Here is a 24,095-nt window from a genome sequence, read left to right as displayed (position 1 = left end):
TTGAATACTGAAGGTACATTGTGCGATATTTTGTGTATATTTAAGATTAGAAATTGTGAAATTAACATATATTACGTTATTATTATAAATTAATTTTTGTGTCGGTACAGTCACAGTCAATAAAATAGGACTAGGTACAAATTTAGTAAAGAGTATTATAATTCGAATAGGTAGTTTTTTCTAAAGAATTTGAAAGAATAATTGTGATATTACTTTCTCAACCGAATTGATTGAAGAATCATTGAATTATTGAATTGTATTCTCAGTTTTGTACAGTCGGTGACAAAAGTTGATGAAACGAATATTCACTAGTAAACTTTTGTTTACTGATGACGATAAAATATTTCTTGAATAGTATTCTCGAATTGAAAATTGATTATCGAGACTGATTAACTTCAGATTTATTATTATTAAATACTTTGTTAATATTTGAGAACTTACCTTCAGACTTTATTTTATATTCAAGCGAATTTGGATTTGAATTAAAATATTGAGATTGTTGTTGGTTATTACGATTACATTAACAGTTACTATATTTGAATTAAATTATTATAAATTTTGAATTGGATTTCTTACGTATTACTACGCGAAATATTAATATTTATTTACATTTTTTTATTATTATTATTGTTGTCATTGCTGCTTTGTGCATTTATATTATTCTAACGTATTAGTATATATGCACAACCAACGCTTTGAAATAAATATTGTTATTGAAAATTTGAATTCTGGTTGTTCAATTATTTATGATTATTTGCATATCCTATTTATTGGTATTTGTCATTAACATATTCACAAGGAACTTCAATCCGTCTAGTCTGATAAAGCTGCTTTGGGTTTATGTGTCTGTTCGGCCAAGACTCTTCTTTCAGGTTTGCTACTCGAGTTTAAATCGATTGTTGAATTTTTTTTTTTGGTAGAGACTCTCGATTTGGATTCGTGTGGCGTGACTAGGGGGAAAGGGTCGTTTCAATCGGTGGGTCACAGTGGATCGGTGGGTCACAGTGGGTCCCGGTGGGTGGTGAGTCCCAGCGACCCCCTCCATCTCTGGACTGCACATACGAGAAAGCAATCATATATATGTGTTTTAACCTTCCTGACTTTACTTAACCTCAACTAATTTAATTTACAAAAAAATGCAAAAAAAAACAATTATTAATAACATATAAAAATATAGAAATGTATTTTGAGAGAAAAAGTAATCGGTGTACTCGAAACTCGAACCCGCACTACCCACTCAAAGGGCAAACACCTTACGGACTTGCCCACACCACAACTTGTAACGTACGGTTTTGAAGCTTTATTCATAGTGCGTGTGTTACGTAACAACCGTACGAGATGTCATTATTTGCGACGACTTCCTTCAAGACTCGTTTCGTAAATTTACGAGATAACTCATTTAATCCTTAATCAATCCGATTATATGATATATATATATATATATATATATATATATATATATATATATATATATATATATACGATGTATGTGTGTCTGTGTGTTGTTTGTGTGTGTGTTGGTGCACCCAAGAGATTATTAATTCATAATAGATTAATTTATTCTTGATTTTAATCGACAGAACAAATGCTTTTAATGAAAACATGGGGCCTGTTGCAGTAGATGGCTAAAGGCCGTAAATAAAATTCAAACTTCAAGTGTACCTGGGGTAACTCACCGTCAATGGCTGATTTAACACGTTTGATAACAGCGCGTGTAATGGTTGATTTATAAACACCCTTAACAGAGCCTATGTAGATAAATGGGTACCGTGTGTGACTGTCGTTCTAAGAATTCAGTGTTCGAGTCTCAGCCTGGACTGAGTTACATTTTTTTCAAGGAATTAAACACTATGAATGATATTCGCGCTTGATACTGAAAGAGATTTATCCTATGAAGGGAGAAAAAACAAGACAATACAGGGGATATGGGAGAAAGACGGAGATTGTTTATCCTTAAGTGTTAAAATTTAATTTATTCCCTTGTCTTTTGCTCTTTCCTTTCCCTCTTTCCTTCTTTTCTCATTTTGTTTAGCTTTCCATACTTTTTCGGTCTCTGCATGATGCGTATTATTCTTTTCGTTTCCTTTGCATTAATTCCTATCTCTTTGATCTTAAAATGAATGGAATTTCTGCAGATTTATCTCGTGGTTGTTTCTCTAAGTAATGCTCTGAGATAGTAAACTTTTCCTCCAAATGGAGGAATATCCTGGCATGTTATGTTTTCGGGCATGTATTTGCTGTCATGTTGGTTGTCCAACTATCAGACATACAGTGAAACTATTCTGCTACTGGAGAAAGCTATCATTTCTTATGTATCCAACCTCCAGTTATTACTATCGCTGACTGTACCTCAAAACGTGAAAAGTCCTCTCTGATTGACTCAGAAATCATCAAAGTTTTTAAGATCTTCTGATTGTACTAGAAAACTGAAATTTGGCCAAATTGTAGAGTTGTTGAGACAATGAAAGGAAAACTACAAACTTAAATAATTTCAACATTTATCCCGTCGAACAGACAAAAAGCATATAAAAAGAAGTGAAATCGTCGCCAAGTTCTGATGGATAATAGTTAAAATACTTACTTCCTCACTTTCAAATTTTAAATTTGAAATCTGACTGTTGTGTAATTATTATCAGGTTGCGATTATGTCTACTTTATCATGTTCAACGTACAACAACCAAATTTCAAATTTAATTATAAAGGTTGTCAACCAGAACTTGCTAACTCTTCTTTGTGTTTTCACTTTATTTTACGTCCAACATTCCCACCACTCTTACTTAGCAATTTTGCGGTATAAAACGTAAAAATGTATGGGGAGTAATGTAGCCAAATGTTATATTTGCAGTGTAAAGGTTAGAAAAAATTAAAGTAAGAACTTTGGATTTTTATAGTTTTTTATACAAACAATAAAATGTTGACTGTCGGATAAATGATAATAGTGCCGTTATACTTCCTACAAACTTTTATTTTACAAGTTTGTTTATATAATAAAAGACGAACAGCCTTCTGGGGAAATTTTAAAAAGTTTCGCTAATCAATACAATGCTGAAATGAAGTCAACTTCTGACTTTTTTTTGCTCCAAAGCCTCTGTATGTGAGGGTTCATTACGGTAATTTTACAGAGTAAAAGTTTGTGACTTGGATTGGGAATCAAACCAAGGCCATTTGGGTTGCCATTCCAATGTGTTACCAACTTTTAAAATAAAATTATTTCAGATGTCTACAACTTGTTACAGAATATACTTTCTTTTGTAAAGACAAAACACATCACGAGACACTGGACATGTTTGAAATCACACCAGGGCCAAGTCAGAATTCGAACCGGGAACCCTTGGGTCGAGATAATACCGCTTCAGACCTGTTGCCCATCCATGAGTATCATCACATAATGAGTAAAACTTATTATAGCCCTCTCCCGAAACCACAAAAATATTTATGTTCCCACAAAATGTTCAGTCCTACGACATTACATCGCTGTTGGTAGCGAGTTGGTTTTACTTCCCGTTTAGTCCTTTTTTGTATATTTCACAATTTTGAATTCGAACATTAACTGTTGTTCTATTTCTTGAAGTTATTTCCATGAAACTACATACAGCAAAAGATTCAGACAACTGTTAAACTAAATACCTTCCAGATTAAAAATCATGAATTTGATTATGAATGCATAGGGAAAACATACCAAGTTCTCTAGTCTCATGACAGTTCCTCTAGATAAAAGCACATGTCACTATTTGTGTGTAAAGATACGATCGGCAGAGTACACCGATGCTACCTTCGCTAAGAGGATGAATTTTCTGACATGAAACGTATCATTTCCTATCTTGGAGAATGAGTAAACATAAAGTAGGTGATGCAAACCTAAACGCAATTCCTTGTCATCGCATGATGGAACTAGGGTAATGGTTGAAGTTCCCATGTTGTGCGAGAGGCGGTATTGTTTGTTATTTCCGCGTACGTTTGTCGTTGCCCGTGCTTGCAACCTCTCACGATAATTGCGAAAGATGAGCTCACCTCTGGTTCTAGGAGTCCCTGGTTCGATCCCAGGCTGTGAGTACGTGCTGGACCACATCGTGTCTGTGGGTTTTCCCTTTCCTCCTACTTTCTCATTCCATCATTTCTTTCATCATTCACTTGCTATTTCATCCGTCTCCTTTGGCCTTCGCTTGCGTAATCATGGGACGTTAAACTACAGATTTCATTTCATTTCAATTCAATTGGGGAAGATACATTTGTATTTTCGGGCGAAGATTTCTCGGCAAGATGGTGAATCATTAAATTTTGTTTTTTAATTACAGCTCATCGTCAATGTAGTGAAAATTGATATGCATTCGTATTAATTATCAGAAGTCCATTGTTCAAATTAAGAAAATAGGTTTCACTGAACGCTTACATTTGTACACGTTATGACGTTTAATGCACAAGATTGTGGTGTCTTCCTCGATGGACTTTTATCTGCGGCCTGAAAAGTTTTAATCTATAGCTGACAAAATAAATTATATATATATATATATATATATATATATATATATATATATATATATTGTACAGTTTCCAGTGATGTAAGTAAGGTAATGTTTTTGTATGTCTTATTGTAAAGGAACCCATACTGTTCTTATGGGTGAGACAGATAGTATCCCCATTTCTGTTGGCTGACCACTAAAAGAAGTAAACTATTACGTGATTAAAAGAAGAGCGATAGTTCGGTTCTCCCATGTTATACATATAAATTATAGGTAACAGAACATGTGCGAGTCATGTACATTTGTCAAATCGAAGTATTTTAACTTACAATTGTGCAGTTTTTTACTACTCATTTTTTGTTATGCTGGTGATCACTTTTAAATGTATAAGGAACTTTTGTGGCGTAACTTGCTTGCAGTTTTAGGTCCCATGCTGTGAAATTTTAAATTTAAATTAGAGTAGTAACAATCAGTTTTTCACTTCTTGTTGTTGATCATCATCTTGAAATTTACGTTTTCCTTTTTGTTTAGGTTTCTTGTAATGTAAACGTGCATACAAAGTAGTATTTTTGTGGTGTACTAATGGTAATGTAAATTGTTCTAAGCTTCAGACTGAAAGTTGCCAAATAGAGATACATATTTATATCTTCTGTAATATTTAAAATATTCTTATGCTTCTACAATTCCTTACTTAGCTCTTCTTATCCACTATAGTATAGCTGAAGTGTGTTATTTATTTTCAAACTTCGAAAGTACCCATTTGAGTTACTTAGTGTAAAGTTTTGTGAGAAACCTTGAAGAGTAAAGGAGTTTTGAAATCCCAAAAGAGTAGCCAGCCTCAAATATGTTTCTAATTCAGTTTTATTAACGATATGTGTATGTTTAAGCTGTAGCAGGCCCGTTGCCACAGGAGACTACGAAGAGCTAAGACCCTTCTAGAACATTTTTTAAAAACGTTTATCATGGTTACATATGTTCTCAGCCAATATGTTCTTAAAAAAAACACCTACATACGGAAAAAAAATCATCAATAACAGAGGCATTTACCATACGTACAACAGACAAATCAATCAACATTAAAAAAAAAACTACAAGAGACACCAAATGAAACTAATAAATCTACAGAACCAGACAACCGGCTTGAATGTATCAGATACACCTTGAGTGCCTAAAAAATTTGCTTTATTTCTTTCTTTTTTATCTTGATTTAATTCCTTTTTTTCTTTCTTTCTTTCTTGTCCAGACCGTCGGAGACAAACATTTAGCCGATGCTCAGTCTTCGAAAATCTTTTGTTGTGCGAGAAAGCTTAGTATGTATCGTGAATATAATGGTATATGTTCTCGCTATGTGTACAATATATTGAGTATTTTTTGGTGTTTCTTAATGTCCGAGAAATATTTTTAACTGAAACATTGAAAACAACCAACTTCGATAAGAATGAAGTATACTTTAATGTGTTATTATCGCTATTGTAATTTAAATACTTTTTTCAAAAATAATTACAAACAATACCTCTTAAAAAAATTATGAAGTTCATAACGTTTAAAGTGCTAAGACCTGATAATTCCTGAAATTACGAAGTTTGCAATCAATAGAATTTTATATTTGTACTCTGATAAATTTGGTGCGTAATTTAACGTTAAATTTTATATTTCAGATTGCAGAGCTCCGTAAGATAGGGGGTACTAATATTGACAGTATTGTTACGAATATAATGAAGCGAATTCTAACCAACATGTTAGCAGCGGAAATAAGTTGGACAAGCGGAAAGACGAAGACATCATTCTCAGCCCTTGCACTTTGTGATGTTCTTACAGGTAATATATTATGATTTATTATATATTTTCTTATATTATTATTTAAGACGATTAACTAGAATGTGTATGTGTTTCCACTCGATTCGACCATCCACCACAAAAATTATCCAGAGGTTAGTATTGTAAGACAATTGTCTGAAGTAATTTGTTCACAGAGCTCAGTTTTTCCAAAGAATTTGTATGAGAAAATAAATGTTGATGTTTCCAGAAATTAAATTGAGGATTGTGAATTTAGTATCTTATACCATCTTACATAAACTTATTCTCTTAGTTTCTTGATGCTCACTACTTGTTTAATATAATTGACTTTTCTTAAAATTTAATGATCGTGAACTGTTGTTTCATTCTATTTTAAAATTTATTTTTGAGAAAGAAGAATGGATGGTAGATTTTTTTTTTATAATGTTGAGGAGTGCGTTATCCAGGAGATATTTTTAAACCATGGTATAGTACACAAATATTTCTCACGTTCTGAAAAACCTCTAAACTTAATTATAAGGTAGAATTACAAGCTACCACTGAAATGCTTCGTGATTTTAAATAAAATTAGGATGTTGTTTTTGAAATACACTAAAGTCCTACAAGTTAGGGGATAGCGATATAGAACCACTTCATGTGATGCGGAAAACAAATATAAATGCACATAGCACTCGCACTGCTGTTACTTGAACTTCTGTAAAAGGTCATTGACCGTGATGTTGCCTCTACGACGGAAACTATCAATGTGTGTGTTGCTCTTGATAACTGCCAATATGCCGGATAGTCATACTTATCATGGTCCCAGTTGATATGAACTGATGGTAGAGTGCGTATGTGGCGGAGACTCTAGACGCCGTAGACTCAAGTTATCAACAAGGCTGTTACAAGCTGGTGGCCTGTAATTGTGTGGTGCGTGTTTATATGGCATTCTTGGATCCTCGAGTCCGATTGACCTAGACAATAGCAGCAAGCCAAAATTATTCGCGATTGGTTTGCAGAGCATTCTAAACAATGAATCGGCCAACTATACTGCTAGACATAAATTTAATAGAAACATGTACGATATCGTACGAACCATTTGTTCACACGTTTTACTTGCAACAATCACGTCATAATAACCAACAACCAAGACTTTATGAAGGATTTCCACCGACTTGTCGAGTCCATGCCATTCCAAGTTGCTGCACTCGCCATGCTCGAAAAGGCATAACACGATAGACCTATTATCTTTGTATCCCACAAGTTTTGGCACCTCATTCCACCTATTGAAACGCATGTCGAATATTTCACATTCCTTCATGTTATAACACATATCTATTGCAGAAATTTGGCAGTTTTTCTCATTCAGAAATATGATATTTCCAGAGACAGTGAGGCAACACGCGTCCAGCAAATTTGCTACAGATGCTGAGATCAAAAGACCAGTTCAAAGCTGGCTTCGTCACGCAACGGAAAGAATGAAAAGAGAGAAACGTAAGTAACATATTGACACTTTTAGGTTTGTAAATTGCTTGATCTTGCTTAGTCGACGTGGTGAACGGAAGCTTAAAGCAATCAATTATAATTCAGAAAATTATTCTGTATTATAATGTATTGTTGATGTCGCACCAAAGACACCATTGTGCGACCCTACTTAATAGTTCAGAAAAGTCCTTGTAAAATTAATAATACACTCTCTGTGCATGTGTAACGCACCCGCGATAGGAATGGAAACCCATTTACGAAGTGGGATGTGTCTACTAAATACATTTTATGACTTTTAACGCGCGCCAGTGTAGATGGCTATTGTAATTGTTATAGTTCTGTATTTTTCTCTTCATACAGGTCCGGCAGTCTTCGTTTTTAATGTTGTTTTGCCATGCCCCAAGAAATCTTACACGATATACTTTCACATAAACTTTATAAACATGTCAAAAGACTGCTTCGGTGGCAATCGTCCTTCGGGATTCTACAGGGTGTTTACTGGAGTTGACTTCTTGACTTACAAATTTTCAAAACACCACCATGGATTAAAAAAAAAAAGTTCAAACTATGATATTCAAGAAGCTGTAAAATGTGTTGATAAAGCTAGTTCTTCAATATTCTGATGGAAAGAATGCATAGAAACTAGTGGGTTAAAACAAAAAAAGGAAACACTATTCATTTTCTTTCTCGAATTACCAAGTTTTTCAATGTTTGACCAATTAATCTTATCATCACCTACACCCAGATAATGGGACTGCCATCTTGAAGGGTCTCAAAGGAAATCTTAACATTTCTCCAGTATTACACAATAATTTCCAGTACATTTCAATATTTCTAGTAAGGAAAGCAAATACCAGTATTTCAAGTACCAGTAGACACCCTGTTCTACACCACAGTTGATTCACATTATCTTCATTTTGTGTGTGTGTGTGTGCGTCCAGCGGAATTCTAGATCTTTTTTGTACGGTTGGGGTAATTTTTGGTCATCCCATTGGAAATACTTGTATCAATATTGTATTTTGTTTATTACTTTGTTGCTCCTTTCTAACTTCTATCTCAAGGTTTATAACAAAGTAATGTTAGTAATTTGGCTTCGTATGTTTCATTTTTCACTTTTTACATGACATCTGATACAGAAGAAAGTAAATGAATTCAATGGATAGGGTTTTTTTCTTTCATTGAAACAATTTTTTACTTACGTCAAGGGATAGTAATGTTCAACAATGAATAAAAGAGACAAACGTCATTATCCAAAGCTCGAACTGGAATGTGTGTCTGCCTCGATTGCCCTGGACAGTCAGCTATGTTGTTTGTCTTTGCCTTTTGGCTTGATTACTGATTTAAAGACTAACTTTATATATTCATCGCTATGCGAACTAAATCCAAACTTGGTGTGCTTTCTCTTAGCTTTTTAAAGTTCGTTGTTGATTTATAATTACTACTTAGTATTGTATTCACTTCTTGTCAGAAGCGCGACTGATTCTGTCACCAGCCTAAAGCTCATTTTTTTAATCTAAAAGAAATATAGGAAAAATAAACTTTTTCTAAACTTTATTAACCAACCCTCGCATATTCCAAACACTCTAGAAACTCTTCTCTCATCGCTTTGGCATGCATCTTCGTTTGTGTTGGTAAGCCTCAGTTAGATTTTGTGACCAAATATGAACATACGATGCAGAAACAATGACTTCCTTTGTAAACACTTCCTTGAGTCCGAAAAAACGGAAAAGTTGCAATAACACCTCTGTCTTGTCATTAACTACTTCTGGTTAAATAATTCAAAATGTCCGCGCTTCCTCAACCAAAGAGTGTAAACTTAACGCTATACGTCATCAGCGGAGAGCTCCAGCCTCGAGGGCATATACACAATAGCGAACTGAACAAAAGGGGCAGTCTTTCTGTATCTACACGGCGATAGTCCTCGTGTCGTCGTTCGTTCGCGTATTGCGCGCTTTTCACTAAAGCAGCGCTCATGCTGCCTACAATTATAGCACTGCTATGTGATTACACGCATATAAGCATTCTCTTTTAATACCTCAAGTGTCAAGTCAGAATTGTTGAAGTTACGTATATGTAAAAAGAAATAATTCGTACTTTCGCAGTAATCCTTACATAAGTAAACTCGTACAATAAAGTGCCATTAACAATCTCATGAACAAGGAATTATGACTGTGGCACCAGTTTGGAATATTCGTCAGGAAAGCAGCAGTCGAAACTCAAACCTAAAACACTAATTACAAAAGCAGTATCGGTGATTGAACCCAGGACACCAATGGAGTAATTCGCAGGCTAGCCGAAAAATACGTGAGTTGTCTTTTATCCAAACCACGCCACCATAATAATAATAATACTCAGTGAAAAGTCAAATCTAGTTATATTTTGAGCTTAAATGTTGTATGTAATGTTTACGTTCATTAAGTAATATTATATTCTTACTATTCAAAAGTGATTTTATCATTTGTTGCATAATTAATATTTAATTCTATTATACTTGTAGCTTAACAAATATCTTTACGTTGTCTACATTTTCGTCTGTTGTGTTTCCAGCAACCGCATGTCGAAATTGTAGGCATGAGCGTCGATCATGGTCGTCGTGAGATAGCTGAAAAATAAAAAGAAAAAAGGAGCAAGGTATGAAACTAAAAAATTAATCCGAACCACGACGTACACATTGGTCACAACCCGAAATGGCGACCGTGACAGGACCTAGTTTAATCTTCGTATAGAATTGTATTTAAATATATTAGTGTTCATTTATTAAAACTCAACAACAGTAAGAATTTAAATCACGTAGTCACAAGCAGCAGATTTGGTGCAAAATCATGCGAAGATTGTTTCAACTTGTGAAAAGAAAGAAAAGAAAAAGAAAATAATGAGCTGGATTTGAAAAAAACAAAAAGTAAAGCTAGTTATCATAGATATATCATTAGTATAATTTGTTTCGTAAGAAATTAAAACATTTTGTTTCTTCGCGAACTTGTCTTCCGTCAACTTTTAGAGTACGTGCAAACGAAAATACTGAACAGGTGATCCTAGCCGAACACACAAACACATATATTTGTATTCATATACATGCACCTTTATATAATGATAATAATTCGTTCATGTTTATGTTAACTTTCTATCGAAATACTGTGCAAAACGAAATTTTGTTCTAAAACTTTGTGTAATTGAAATGATGAAATAGTTTTAGAAAGGTGGTATTGAAATCAAGTGTTTATTTTTGCATGTTTTATATTGTGATTTAGTTGCTTGTAAGTTAAGTAAACATGGAGAGTAGTATTACATTAGAACAAATTCAAGCATTATTGGAGAAACAGTCTGAGAAATTAGAGCAAAAATTAGAAAATAATAGTGCACGTTTAGAACATAAAATTGAGAGTAATAACGAACGAGTAGATAAATTAATAGGTGAATTCCAGCAGGCTATAACAGGATCAGCAAATGATATAATGATATTTGATAGTAGAATTGATAGTAAATTTGATGAGTTGAGTAACAATATTGCAGCAATCAATGACTCCTTAATTCAAGTACGCTCTGAGTTAGTTTACGTAGCCAACTGTGTTGATTCAGGAACTGCCGAGTTTAAAAACAGTGTAGTGGAATGTAACAAAAGCCTCGTTGAGTTTTGTGAATACATTATAACGACTCACCAAGGGTAGTCGTCAACCTGGTTCGATCAATGATATATAAATCTTGAGTGGTAGTAATCATTTGCATGTAAAATTATCTTTAATAATTATATATACTATTATTCTCACCTTTTATATAAGAATTATAAAGTCGATGAACGGTACTAAAATGGTTTATTAGTTGATACACTTTATGATATATTTTCATTCAAACTGTCATGCACACAGACATGATGATTAGGTATCCATAAACAATTACATAGCAACTAACTACATAACACTATCTATATCTCCTACAGATATTAAAAACATTCTTCTTTTGTTAATATTAAATTAACATTCTATTAAGTATAGTGCACATGTATGAGCACTTTCTGCCCAAGGTACAGGTAATTATTAAACTATCCAAAGTATTTCGTTATATAAAATGTCGCCCGACAATTGGACTGAATATAAAAGTCATAAGCGAGCTTGGCTTTTATCTTCAAGAACCACTGGTCCGTTTACAATAATGGTCTTACATTACATATGTCCATCACATTTTGATCGCCTCTCGTATGTATCTTCATTACATATCATAGATATAGATACATTTATAACAAATCTTTTACTTCATTAATACTTATCTTTTATTACATTAATATTTATCCTTTATTATTAAAAACGTTGACGCTTATTAATATAATTAACGAGGGTGAAACACAAATTACCATGATTAATAGTTTCAATCATTATTGAAACGGTGATGTTACAAATAATGTTTGATCTTTCAGGGCGCATTGAATAACAAATAAGTTAGATGGTGTATTTTAATGTATACATCGTAGCACTAAGATGTCATAATAAAGAAGAATCTTGTTCAAATAACATATAGGATAGCTCATAAAAACAGTCGTCGAATAATGAGCTAAATAAAAATGGACCTTATTCTTAACATAATCTTTGATAACAAAGCTTCAACACAAGTCAATCTAATATAAATAATCTTTGCTTTTAATCAATTATGAATCGAATTATAATTCCTCATATTGTCTGTATAGCGAAGTTATAAGAATTGTTTTCATTATTGATATTAACACATAAACTTAAAAATAAAAGTTCACAAGAATCTATAACTGATATGGGTTTAACCTAATTTCATTAACGGTAATCAGCTTACATTCATACTTGCATACGATTCTAATAAAGTACATTGTACTGCACAATCATGATTAGGTTTCACAACATGTTGTACATGTATTTTATCGTGATTCTGATTTTGATACGAAGTGCCATCTCTTGACCTCCAATTACGTCTATCCACGTAGTTTGCTGTATTCCTGGAATTTCGCCATACATTCTGTCTATTTTTAAACCTATTTTGATTATATGGTCCAACATAAGGATTGCTACGATTAATTAGGTTAGGCGGATTCCCTACATAACTTTGCCTATTTTGCTCGTTTTGATTGTTAGAATTTACTCGGCTTAGGTTGTGTTCCGTATCGTTCACACTTCTGATATTTAGATTCCGAACAGGTACAAAATGATCTGAATTATTCTTATTTTTACCCACTCCTGCTTGTTGATTCATAGCATGGTATTGGGTTTCATAGCATTGGACAAGCATTAATAAATGGTTGAAACTCATACACTGTGTGGAGAACAAGATCTGTTGTAACTTAAATGGGAGCAAATTTCGAATCGATGCTATTATTCTAGATTCCGATTGCAAGGGATTAACGACTTTTAATTCGTTGTATGTATTTACAACAAACTCTACAACAGATTTGTGCAAACGAGGATTGAAATGTTGATTTCTAATGGTGGCATCTCGATTTGCAAGCATAAAGTCATTTTCATAATTCGCGATCAATGCCGCTTTGAATTCCTCGTATGTATTGATGTGATCACGTACTGCTTTAAACCATAAAGAACATGGTGGGAGTAATACATGAGAGATTAATTTCATATATTGTGATCTATCTATACACATTATATTGCATTCGTCCTGAAATTTTTCCAGGAAAGAAGTAGCGTTTTCATTACATTTACCACTGAATTTACTCATAGCCCGTATTTCACTCATCTTAACACTTAACTTTACCTTTCCTTTATCATTCCGTGTACTTATTGGGTGACAATTCCTATCCATGACGTGATGTGTCGTTGCACCATCCATTTTTCGCCCATCTGTACTCTTCGGATGAATTTCTTCCAAGATAATATCCTCATCAGACACAGGTGAAGGCGAAGTCATCTCTGGTGAGTGGGGAAACTCCAAGCGCTCACTACCCATATTATTGTGGTATGTGTTGTCCTTAACCTGTAGCGTCCTAATTTCCTTCTGTAGAGTAGCTATCAATTGCGTATTTGCACGTATGTTGTTAGAATTATTGATAACCTGAATCTTTTGCTGTTGAACAGAAGATTCTATTACTTCTAAATCCTTTTTTACATCACTGATTTCTTGGATTTGGTGGTTGTGCTTTTCCTGACAATCCTCAGATATTCTTTTTAACTTTTCCTCGAACTGCGAGGAGATGTGATTCATCGCCTGGACAATTGACTGTTTCGTTTCATCTGACTTCTGTTCCATTCGTCTACTTAATTCCTCGTATTGCTTGTTAGATTCTTCAGACTTCTGTTCTATCTTCTGTTCTATAGTCTGCTTCAGTTCTTCGTATTGCTTATTGGATTCTTCAGACTTCTGTTCTATCTTCTGTTCTATCGTCTGCTTCAATTCTTCGTATTGCTTATTGGATTCTTCAGACTTCTGTTCTATCTTCTGTTCTATCGTCTGCTTCAATTCGACCAAATTTTGTTTCATGGCTTCAAAATCGTCCTTACGACATTGTTCTTGCCGCTGTAAGGTTAGCAAGATTCGTTCTTCGAATGTCATTCCTGGTGCTACACTATGTTCACCGTTATCACTATTATTGGATTCATTCTCCATTGCTTCACCGTTCATTGTTCTTATAATTATTCTACCACTTCTCAGTCTTGTGAAATTTGTATTCATCAACTTTATTACAGAAGTAAATTCACTCTTACTTTGCTTCGGGATATGAATTTACAGCAAACTCCCGGGTGAGGTAAACCAAAATTTTTATAACGACTCACCAAGGGTAGTCGTCAACCTGGTTCGATCAATGATATATAAATCTTGAGTGGTAGTAATCATTTGCATGTAAAATTATCTTTAATAATTATATATACTATTATTCTCACCTTTTATATAAGAATTATAAAGTCGATGAACGGTACTAAAATGGTTTATTAGTTGATACACTTTATAATATATTTTCATTCAAACTGTCATGCACACAGACATGATGATTAGGTATCCATAAACAATTACATAGCAACTAACTACATAACACTATCTATATCTCCTACAGATATTAAAAACATTCTTCTTTTGTTAATATTAAATTAACATTCTATTAAGTATAGTGCACATGTATGAGCACTTTCTGCCCAAGGTACAGGTAATTATTAAACTATCCAAAGTATTTCGTTATAACATGCAGACGGCACGGCTTAAGCGCGAGGAAGTGCAAGGCGAAAGTAAAACCGTAAATACTCTCGAATTCGCGCAGGCTCACATCGCGGAAAATAGATGCATAATAAGTCAGAGAATTAGCTACAGTCAAGAAAAGGAAATATGTAGTGTGGAAGTAACAGTAAGCAATGGATCGTTATGTGTACGTACAGACAATTACGTTTCTAGTATATTTAGTGTCATTGATTTACCGGCTAAAAATGCTGATGGTTCACACACAATGAATGGTAGCGTTGGGAATGCGCGTACCCAACCAGAAGCCAGGGAAGGCTTGAGAGTTGAATTATTGTTTTTGTGTGATGATTTAGTTACAGTGTTGTCGCTTTTACGTCGCGGGCAAGTGGTCTTGCGCGACCTAATAGATTCGAATTTGTCTTTGGTACCATACACGGCCAACGTGAATTGCATTTTTGTGCTGCAAATCCATTCCGACTTTACTAACTTCGAGCACGATAGTGAGAAACAACTCCAGATTAATAGTTTAAAGTGTAGGCCTATCCAGTGAATTTTGTTTTACGTGGTAAGCGCTTTATTTGTAAGTAATTTGTCAGAAACATTCACGGTAATCGAGCCTAAAAGTAACATTCTTACTCAAGTGCATGCAAACAAAAGGAAATTGCCACCAGTGAAAAAGCTAAAATGTAGTACCGAGGTCAAGAAGGAAAATGAAATAGTCCATGATAACCAATCGGGTTTTGCTAACACTGTGGTTTATAGGCATTCGGTCTCAAGGCGTACCAACAGTAAACTTAAAGGGAGTAAACTTGAGCACAGTATTGTCACCTTTTATCAAACTAATGTGTTATCATTGCGAAATTGTAGAAAACGAAGGTTCAAACGCAGATCTACTCGAAAACAGCTGATAGTCCGTGATCATGTCAATGTCCGTCGATTTCAATGCAAAGTGTATTCACAGCGCGTACAACCATGCATCAGGTGCACGGCAAAAGGTGGAGTAAGAATAAAGGAAAAACGTTTTCAAAAACGAAAGTTAGCACCAAGCGATCGTGAGAGAAAGAGACTTAAGCGTGAATCGAAGCTGATGTATGAGCAAACTTGTGAGAAAATCAAGACGCGAAAAAAGTGTATGTCGACTTCGAAGAATGCTAAAAGGCGTAAGCGTAAATACGTACGAGTACTGTGCAGTAAATTACATGGAAAATACAGCAACAATAAATATCCGCATGAAAGGAAATCTGCGCATGAATCCATAATGCATCGTAAATTTAAGCGCCGTAAAAGAAAACGTATTATCGCGTGGAGATTTAATAAATGCGTTGCAAAAAGAAAAAGAGCCCCGCGAATCACAAAAAGTAATTGGAAAAGTACTCGTAAGCGTATAAAATTGCAGGCGTACAAGTGTAATCAACATCGATGGAAAATTAAAATCTTATCGCAACCAAAGCGTAAACTCTGCCCGAACTTGGACTAACTCCCGAAAGAGACGAGAAATTAAACACCGAATAAAACTTTTAAGCTTTTATAGAGAATAAAAATAAAGATTGTTATCCATTTGTTAAAGATTGTTAAAGATTATTCCCCACCGAATCTCGAAAGTTAGGAATTTGTTTTTCAGCTTCAAGTGTGTGCATACCGCCACCGACGCGCCGATCCAGAGGAACCACCAGTATCCATTTATAATCAGGTACGTTCATTTAAATGTCATGTTTTATGATTTCTTTACAGCTTTTGGAGATGAAAGAAGAATGCGGAAAGCAGAGGAAGGACCGTATTGGACATTTTAAATAGGTAATCAATTTAGATCGCGAATTCGGACTTTGAAAATTTTAATAATACCCCTCCACTTTTGAAAACTATAGTTATCCCGTTCTGGATACAGAACTTCTGTATCGAATCTTTGTTAGGATGTATATGTTTTGCATGTTTTATTTCTTTTCAGGTACTTCCAGTCTTGGGAACGAAACGTCATTAATAAAATTTTACTATTCCATTTTCTTCGAGTTTTTATTCATTTACCTTGTATGATTATATGAACATTTAGTTGCCCCCATAATATCATGCATTTAGAGAAATGCTAGGCAATTAGAGATATTTGAAAATTCAATTAGAGAAATACTTATGAATATCACAATAATTATGAAATTTGAATTTTTGAAAAAAAATGTGTTTCTCAGTTAATCAATTTTTCATCTAACTTTGTTATTAAGCATATGTAAAAGTATATTGAATTCATAATATCAAATTAGTTAGGTGTCGGAATATTGAAAATTAAATATTATTTAGTATGATTTTGAAAGTAATTGAAAATAATGTTGAATTTAATAAATTTGTTTACGAGTTTATTCACATATGGCATTTGTTATGTAAAGTTAATGGGTATCTGCCATGATGTTAATAAAGTTTGAAATTTAATTGAGCTTAGAGATAACCGTTCTACAAGTTAAGAAGAGGTAAAAGGCTGAAAATTATGATTCAACCCTTAGGGGCGTCACTATTTTCATTCTAAATTAAAGTGACAAAATCGGGGTAGCGTCCGATTGGGCCTCAGCTAGTGTGTGATTTGGCAATTATGCACACACACTTCAAAATTTTATTTTGGCTTTTGACGTTTGACATATTTCTTTAAAAATAAGATATTTAATTGACGCTTAAAATTTTATATTTTTATCACGCATTCATTCTTAATTGACTTATAGAGAAAAAACGAAATTACGTTTGTTTTGGAACTTCAGCACATAATACTTTTCTCTTCTTTTCTTTTGGCTGTACTGTGTTAACAAGATAAGATAGTAAAAGATGCATGAAATGTTGTTTAAATTTGTAAGATTTGTTATAGTATCATGTTAACACGGTACATCCAAACAAAACAGATACAATTCGGTATCGACGTATAAAGTGTCTACTTCAATTAGGTAGCATTACCTATAATATATTTGGTACATTTAAAGTGAAATATTTCATTAAGTGTAAATAGTGTGAAAGCATGTTAGTTAAACGATTTGGCAATCAGTTTTGTTCAATTTGAAATGCTTTGAAATGAAATGCTTTAAAATGAAATGAAAAAAATTACGTATAGTGACAGTGAGTAACTGGGACATGCAAGGCAACAGGCCAGTTGTAATTTAAAAACTATAATTGGGCAAGAATAGATTAAAAAGGGCTAATAAGTAGTTTCCATGTTGCGGGTTAATGCCGGTGTCAAAGGCTAATTGAAAAGCGGCACCGATGTTGAGTTTCGGGATTTTAGCGATAATATTCGCATAGAGGGCGATAATGGCGTATAAGGCCTATAGAAACGCAGACGCTTGTATTGAGGACCATGAATTATATATATTGCGAAGTGTACACGATGCAAAGGGCAATGAAAAGGCCGCATCTGTGTTATTCAAGGTTGATTTTTCCCTCGTTGTTGTTGTTAAGTTCCCAGCCAAGGGTGCTGGAGGAGGCAAGAAGCCTATATTTTTGTGTACTTGTGCTATTAAATGACAATGGTCCATAAGGTTGACATGTATATGCTTTTTATGTTTGATGCTATGAATGCTTAAAAAATATTTCTAAAAAACCGCCCATGCTTTGAGGTAAATTTATCCCTCTTATGTTGTGTAAATTGTCTTTTTAAAAACAACCGAAATATAAATTATTTTAGCTCAGTTTTACAAGTGCCCGTAACCCAGTTAGTTGCCATTAAACGTCCATCACAAAATTGTTAATAAATTGTTATAGGTAGGTTAAAGTAAATAAATAAATAAACTTAAAGTTGGGATTTCAAGTAATGTTTTTCAAAATTAAAGTTATGTTATTAGAATACATTAATTCCACTATGTAACAGCAGGTGTTAAACTTTATTAATGTTTAATAAATAAGTCAATATCATTGTTAGTTTCTATTCCCGATTGTGACTTAATCCCGGATGTGACGATACTCCCGATAGTGACAAGTGCATTTTTGCCAGAAGGCCGCACATTTTTTGTATTGGCCAGTGCTCTTAAGAAAATTGTGTGTTTGTAAGCCTACTAATTTTGTAGGTATGAGCAGGCCTGAAATAATTTCAATAATTTATGAGATGAGATTAAAAGGCAGGGCTGTAGTATCAAATCCCCCCAGGGTATTCTTATTGTCCTCTTCATATATTTATTTTTTCTAAACACCTCCTTTAGGTCTAGATACTAACAGTCCAATTGGGGTTGGAAAAATTTACCCGATTGTGTCATAGCTGTAATGCGTGAAGCATTCAGCTGGATAGAACAAGAATTTAGTGCAAAAGCGATTTCTTCAAATCGTCGGAAAGGTTAGCGACCCCGCACACTTCAAGCTGTAAAAAATCGTAAGTCGGCGCTCATTGATCTTCGGAATCAATTCATTAACCTATATTTTTGTTTAATTTATAACTTACGACCTGCTTTGTCAATCAGTGGCATGCAGTATGGCGCCACGTAAGGCTTAATCGCCGTTTAACTCATTCATGTATATTAAAATGTTCAAAAGTTTATTAGTTAGGTTATGTAACGTAAGTGTATAGATAAACCGTTTAACTATTTTGCATATAATGATATAATATGTAGGAATGCTAGAATACTATGTTTTCAGATTTTTGCTTACTTTTAAACTTTATCAGTTTTATGAATAGATTTTGCATATTTAGTGAGATAATGTAATTAAAATTTGAATTTTGTTCACATACCGTATTACGTTTACATATTATGTTCGTATATCTTAATTATCTTTTTAAAAGAAATGTATACTTAAAATAAAGAAGTAGCTTTAGCGTGGAAAATATTTTTTTTTAAAAAAAGTTGTTTTTATAATTTTTCGCAAGTCTATCTATTGCCCAACGACTCACGTAAAGGAAAGAATACCTAATTTTGTTTCGTTTTGTGTCAAATAATTCGTACAGGTGAAAATTTTTTGTTTCATTCACTTTGTTAAAGCTTTTATTCATTTCGATATAAAAAAATATTAGTTGAAGCTTTCGCTATACAATTCATTTGAATAGAATAATCATAATTAACGAATTACTTTAATGTTTAACTGATTGTTTTCATGTTCAAAAATTTAAAAAAGAGAAAATATTGTTTTAAATTGGTATTTGTCAATAAACTCACACAATTGTAACGAAATTTAGATTGAATTTAAAAATCTTAAAAGAAATGGAAAAGTTAATTCGTTATACGATTTAATAACTCATAGATCCCATTGCTTATGGTATGTTAAGAAAATCAGGCTTAAATCTATTTGGCACGTTAATATTAATGGGAGTAATCAAGCGAACAAAATAAGTGCGTATAAAATATTATTGGGCTGTATACGTTTTAGTTCAACCTAATGGCAATTGAACATTACGAATAAGTTAGGGCTATTTTCAAGATGCCAAATAAGGCGACATACTTATGTAAATTTGTTGTTATAATGTATGCGTATTTTAACGTGAAACCAAATGCCATTAAGGAGCGGTTCACGTTCGGAAACAGATGCTCCTTGTCACTCCTTGAATATCTAGCTTGGAAATGCTAAAAGAGTAAAAAGAGTTTATTCTAAGTGTTTAATGCGTTTAAAGGTGAATTGTATTGTATATCCCTCTTATTATGCGAAATGTGTTTGCGTTTAATGGCCGTAAAATGGAGTTGTAAATAAAATGCCATTGGCAATAAAATGTTTGTTAAAAAATAAAAGTAAGTAATAACTGTGTCAGCCAAAAGTCGTGAGTTCGCTAATATTACTAAAATCCGTGCATTAAGGATAATGCCTACATACCTGTTGCAATTGAAAAATAAATAAAATAAAAGTTTACGTTTGTTGCGAGTAATGTTGATAATTTTAAAAAAAACTGTGAGTTGACATTTGATTCTAAATTCATTTAAAGCAATCTAATATAGCTTTTGTTTGTTGTTTGAGCAATATGATTATTGAAACTTGATAGTATATTTGATTTTGAATTATTTTAATATTTTGATATTCAGTATTTTGGATAATTAGTATGAAATGAATGTTATAATTGTCTTACGAAATGCTTGTTTTGAATATTATTGTGTTTCATTAGTGTTTTACGTGAATAAATCTGAATATTATTAATATAATTGTGTTCTTTAATACCATATTATATCGTATGTTTACATTTAAGAAATGAATATTAAAAAATATCTTGGATAAAAAGGTTTAAGTGTTGATTAAGTTTGTTGTAAAAAGGTGCATATATACACATTACATTACACCAAACGATACATGTATTAGAAATTTCGATATTATCGTTTATTACATTGTTAGACTACACTTCCGAAATCGGTATACATATTGTTGCTATTGTCTAGTAGTTAATTATTTTCTGTGTTAATATTCATTCGTACATTTATTTCGTTTAATATGTTTGAATATATCATGTATTTAGTAAAAGATGATTGAAAATTAAACTAAAGTACATTTAATTACGGTGAGAAACCGATATTTAAAAAATAAATAAATAAAAACACTATAAACTAAAAATACAAATAAATGAAATAATGATAAACATTTTGTTAATGGTGGCATAAAAGTGGCTTAATCAGGACTTAAAGTGGCTTTATAAACATAATAGGTGGCTTTAACAAAGGTGGCTTATCGTCATACAGGGTGAACTACCATAAATTACAAAGTAAAGTGTAACATATACAGTGTAGTCCCGATACACCGAATTTCTATAGTGAGTCCCCAACGATCTTCGATTCATCTACCGGGTGTTATAGTGGATTCATCTACCATCTAGTAATACTTCAGTGAACAAGTCAAATATGTTATATACAGTGCAGTCTCAATATATCTAATCTTTATGGTGAATTTCCAGTAATATTTCCTTTATAGACAGCGACCTTTTAGTAACATTTCAACATGAACTATTAACCCTTCAACGGCCAGGGTTCTCTTCACAAATTGCATCAATTTGTTTGGTCACCGTTCAGGCCCCATAGGATGTCACCAGCCTAAAGCTCAATTTTTTTTTAATCTAAAAGAAATATAGGTAAAATAAACTTATTCTAAACTTTATTAACCAACTCTCGCATATTCCAAACACTCTAGAAACTCTTCTCTCATCGCTTTGGCATGCATCTTCGTTTGTGTTGGTAAGCCTCAGTTAGATTTTGTGACCAAATATGAACATACGATGCAGAAACAATGACTTCCTTTGTAAACACTTCCTTGAGTCCGAAAAAACGGAAAAGTTGCAATAACACCTCTGTCTTGTCATTAACTACTTCTGGTTAAATAATTCAAAATGTCCGCACTTCCTCAACCAAAGAGTGTAAACTTAACGCTATACGTCATCAGCCTAGAGCTCCAGCCTCGAGGGCATATACACAATAGCGAACTGAACAAAAGGGGCAGTCTTTCTGTATCTACACGACGATAGTCCTCGTGTCGTCGTTCGTTCGCGTATTGCGCGCTTTTCACTAAAGCAGCGCTCATGCTGCCTACAATTATAGCACTGCTATGTGATTACACGCATATAAGCATTCTCTTTTAATACCTCAAGTGTCAAGTCAGAATTGGTGAATTTACGTATATGTAAAAAGAAATAATTCGTACTTTCGGAGTAATCCTTACGTAAGTAAACTCGTACAATAAAGTGCCGTTAACAATCTCATGAACAAAAAATTATGATTGTAACACCAGTTTGAAATATTCGTCAGGAAAGCAGCAGTCAAAACTCAAACCTAAAACACTAATTACAAAAGCAGTATCGGCAATTGAACCCAGGACACCAATGGAGTAATTCGCAGGCTAGCCAAAAAAATACGTGAGTTGTCTTTTATCCAAGCCACGCCACCATAATAATAATAATACTCAGTGAAAAGTCAAATCTAGTTATATTTTGAGCTTAAATGTTGTATGTAATGTTTACGTTCATTAAGTAAAATTATATTCTTACTATTCAAAAGTGATTTTATCATTTGTTGCATAATTAATATTTAATTCTATTATACTTGTAGCTTAACAAATATCTTTACGTTGTCTACATTTTCGTCTGTTGTTCTTTCCAGCAACCGCATGTCAAAATTGTAGACATGGGCATCAATCATAGTCATCGTGAAATAGCTAAAAAATAAAAAAAAACAAAGTATAAAACTAAAAAATTAATCCAAACCACAACGTACACATTGGTCACAATTCGCAGCATCACATGTACTTACACATTTCTAGCGAAATGGTTTTTCAATTCAAGCAAAACAGGTCTTATTGTCTTATGACTGGATCATAATAATAAAGCGAGTAATTCCAACAAATGTCATCTCCCTACTACTTTCCATACATCCATACGTATTTAACGTAATTATTAGATTTTTCTGTAGCTAATTTTTTATGTATATTTGCACTCACTTCGTCTTTTTACAGAAATTTTCTTTCTTTTCTTTTTTGTAGGGAAAGGGGATGAACAAAGCGCGATGTTGACAGGCAAATGAACACACATAAAGTGCGATGTGACTGAAGCCGGGATGAACATGCAAATGCTCACATTCTTAAACCCTAGATGTATATTTTGAAAGGGGTATTTTGAAAAAAATCCCTACATGTATGATAGCTTTTGAATAAAAGATTGTACGTGTGTAACCCATTTGTTTTATTAAACATATCTTTCTTTGCTACACACATGCTAGATAACTACGATCTAAACGTGACCTTCGGTTATTAATGATTAATTAGGTTCATGTTTCAGAAAAAGCAGTTCTTTTTTTCTAGTTGAATCATGTTCCATTTTTATTTTGTTTCTATCCCTTGAGGAGAAATTTACAGCTGAACAACACTAAGTTAGTTATTACAAGTAATGTGGGAAAATACTATATGCAGATAACTTATATATTGTAAATAGCCAAATCTTCGCTCTTATCATTTCGCATAGTCCCCATATATGACTATGTTGAATCGTACAGATCACGTTATCACAAGGAAAACGTCTGAAGGATTTGATGATGCTACAATGTGGCGTCAAGTTTCAATCTTGTAGCATCCACTGGCTACATTTTGCAGTTTATCTCGCCAACAAGGAGATTGTCCAAAGGCACCAATCGATATATTTTCTCAAGAAATTTAAATTTACCTAACCATAGCTAATATCATTGGAAACGTTACTGCGGTAATTGAGAGTGCAAGTCAACGAGTCAAACCATTTGCGTTTGAAATGTTTACCTATAGCCTGTAAATATGTACCTGGCGGGACTCACACTTGGACTTTGAAGCGGAGGTCCATGTACAGTAGGGTGGGCCGAA

General features: G+C 33.4%; 1 long non-coding RNA gene across 1 annotated transcript; it reads left to right on the top strand.

Annotated features, from left to right (window-relative positions):
• Positions 1-6,122: 6,122 nt before the first annotated feature.
• Positions 6,123-23,378, top strand: LOC145689055 (uncharacterized). The gene is made up of 3 exons (XR_014132074.1): positions 6,123-6,278; positions 7,623-7,730; positions 23,250-23,378. It is a non-coding gene; the product is annotated as an uncharacterized LOC145689055 (long non-coding RNA).
• Positions 23,379-24,095: the final 717 nt, after the last annotated feature.

This window comes from Thermobia domestica, chromosome 7 (genome assembly GCF_964235325.1).
Source record: "Thermobia domestica chromosome 7, izTheDome1.hap1.1, whole genome shotgun sequence".
Classification (NCBI taxonomy): Eukaryota; Metazoa; Arthropoda; class Insecta; order Zygentoma; family Lepismatidae; genus Thermobia; species Thermobia domestica.
This window is presented reverse-complemented; position numbering and strand designations above follow the sequence as displayed.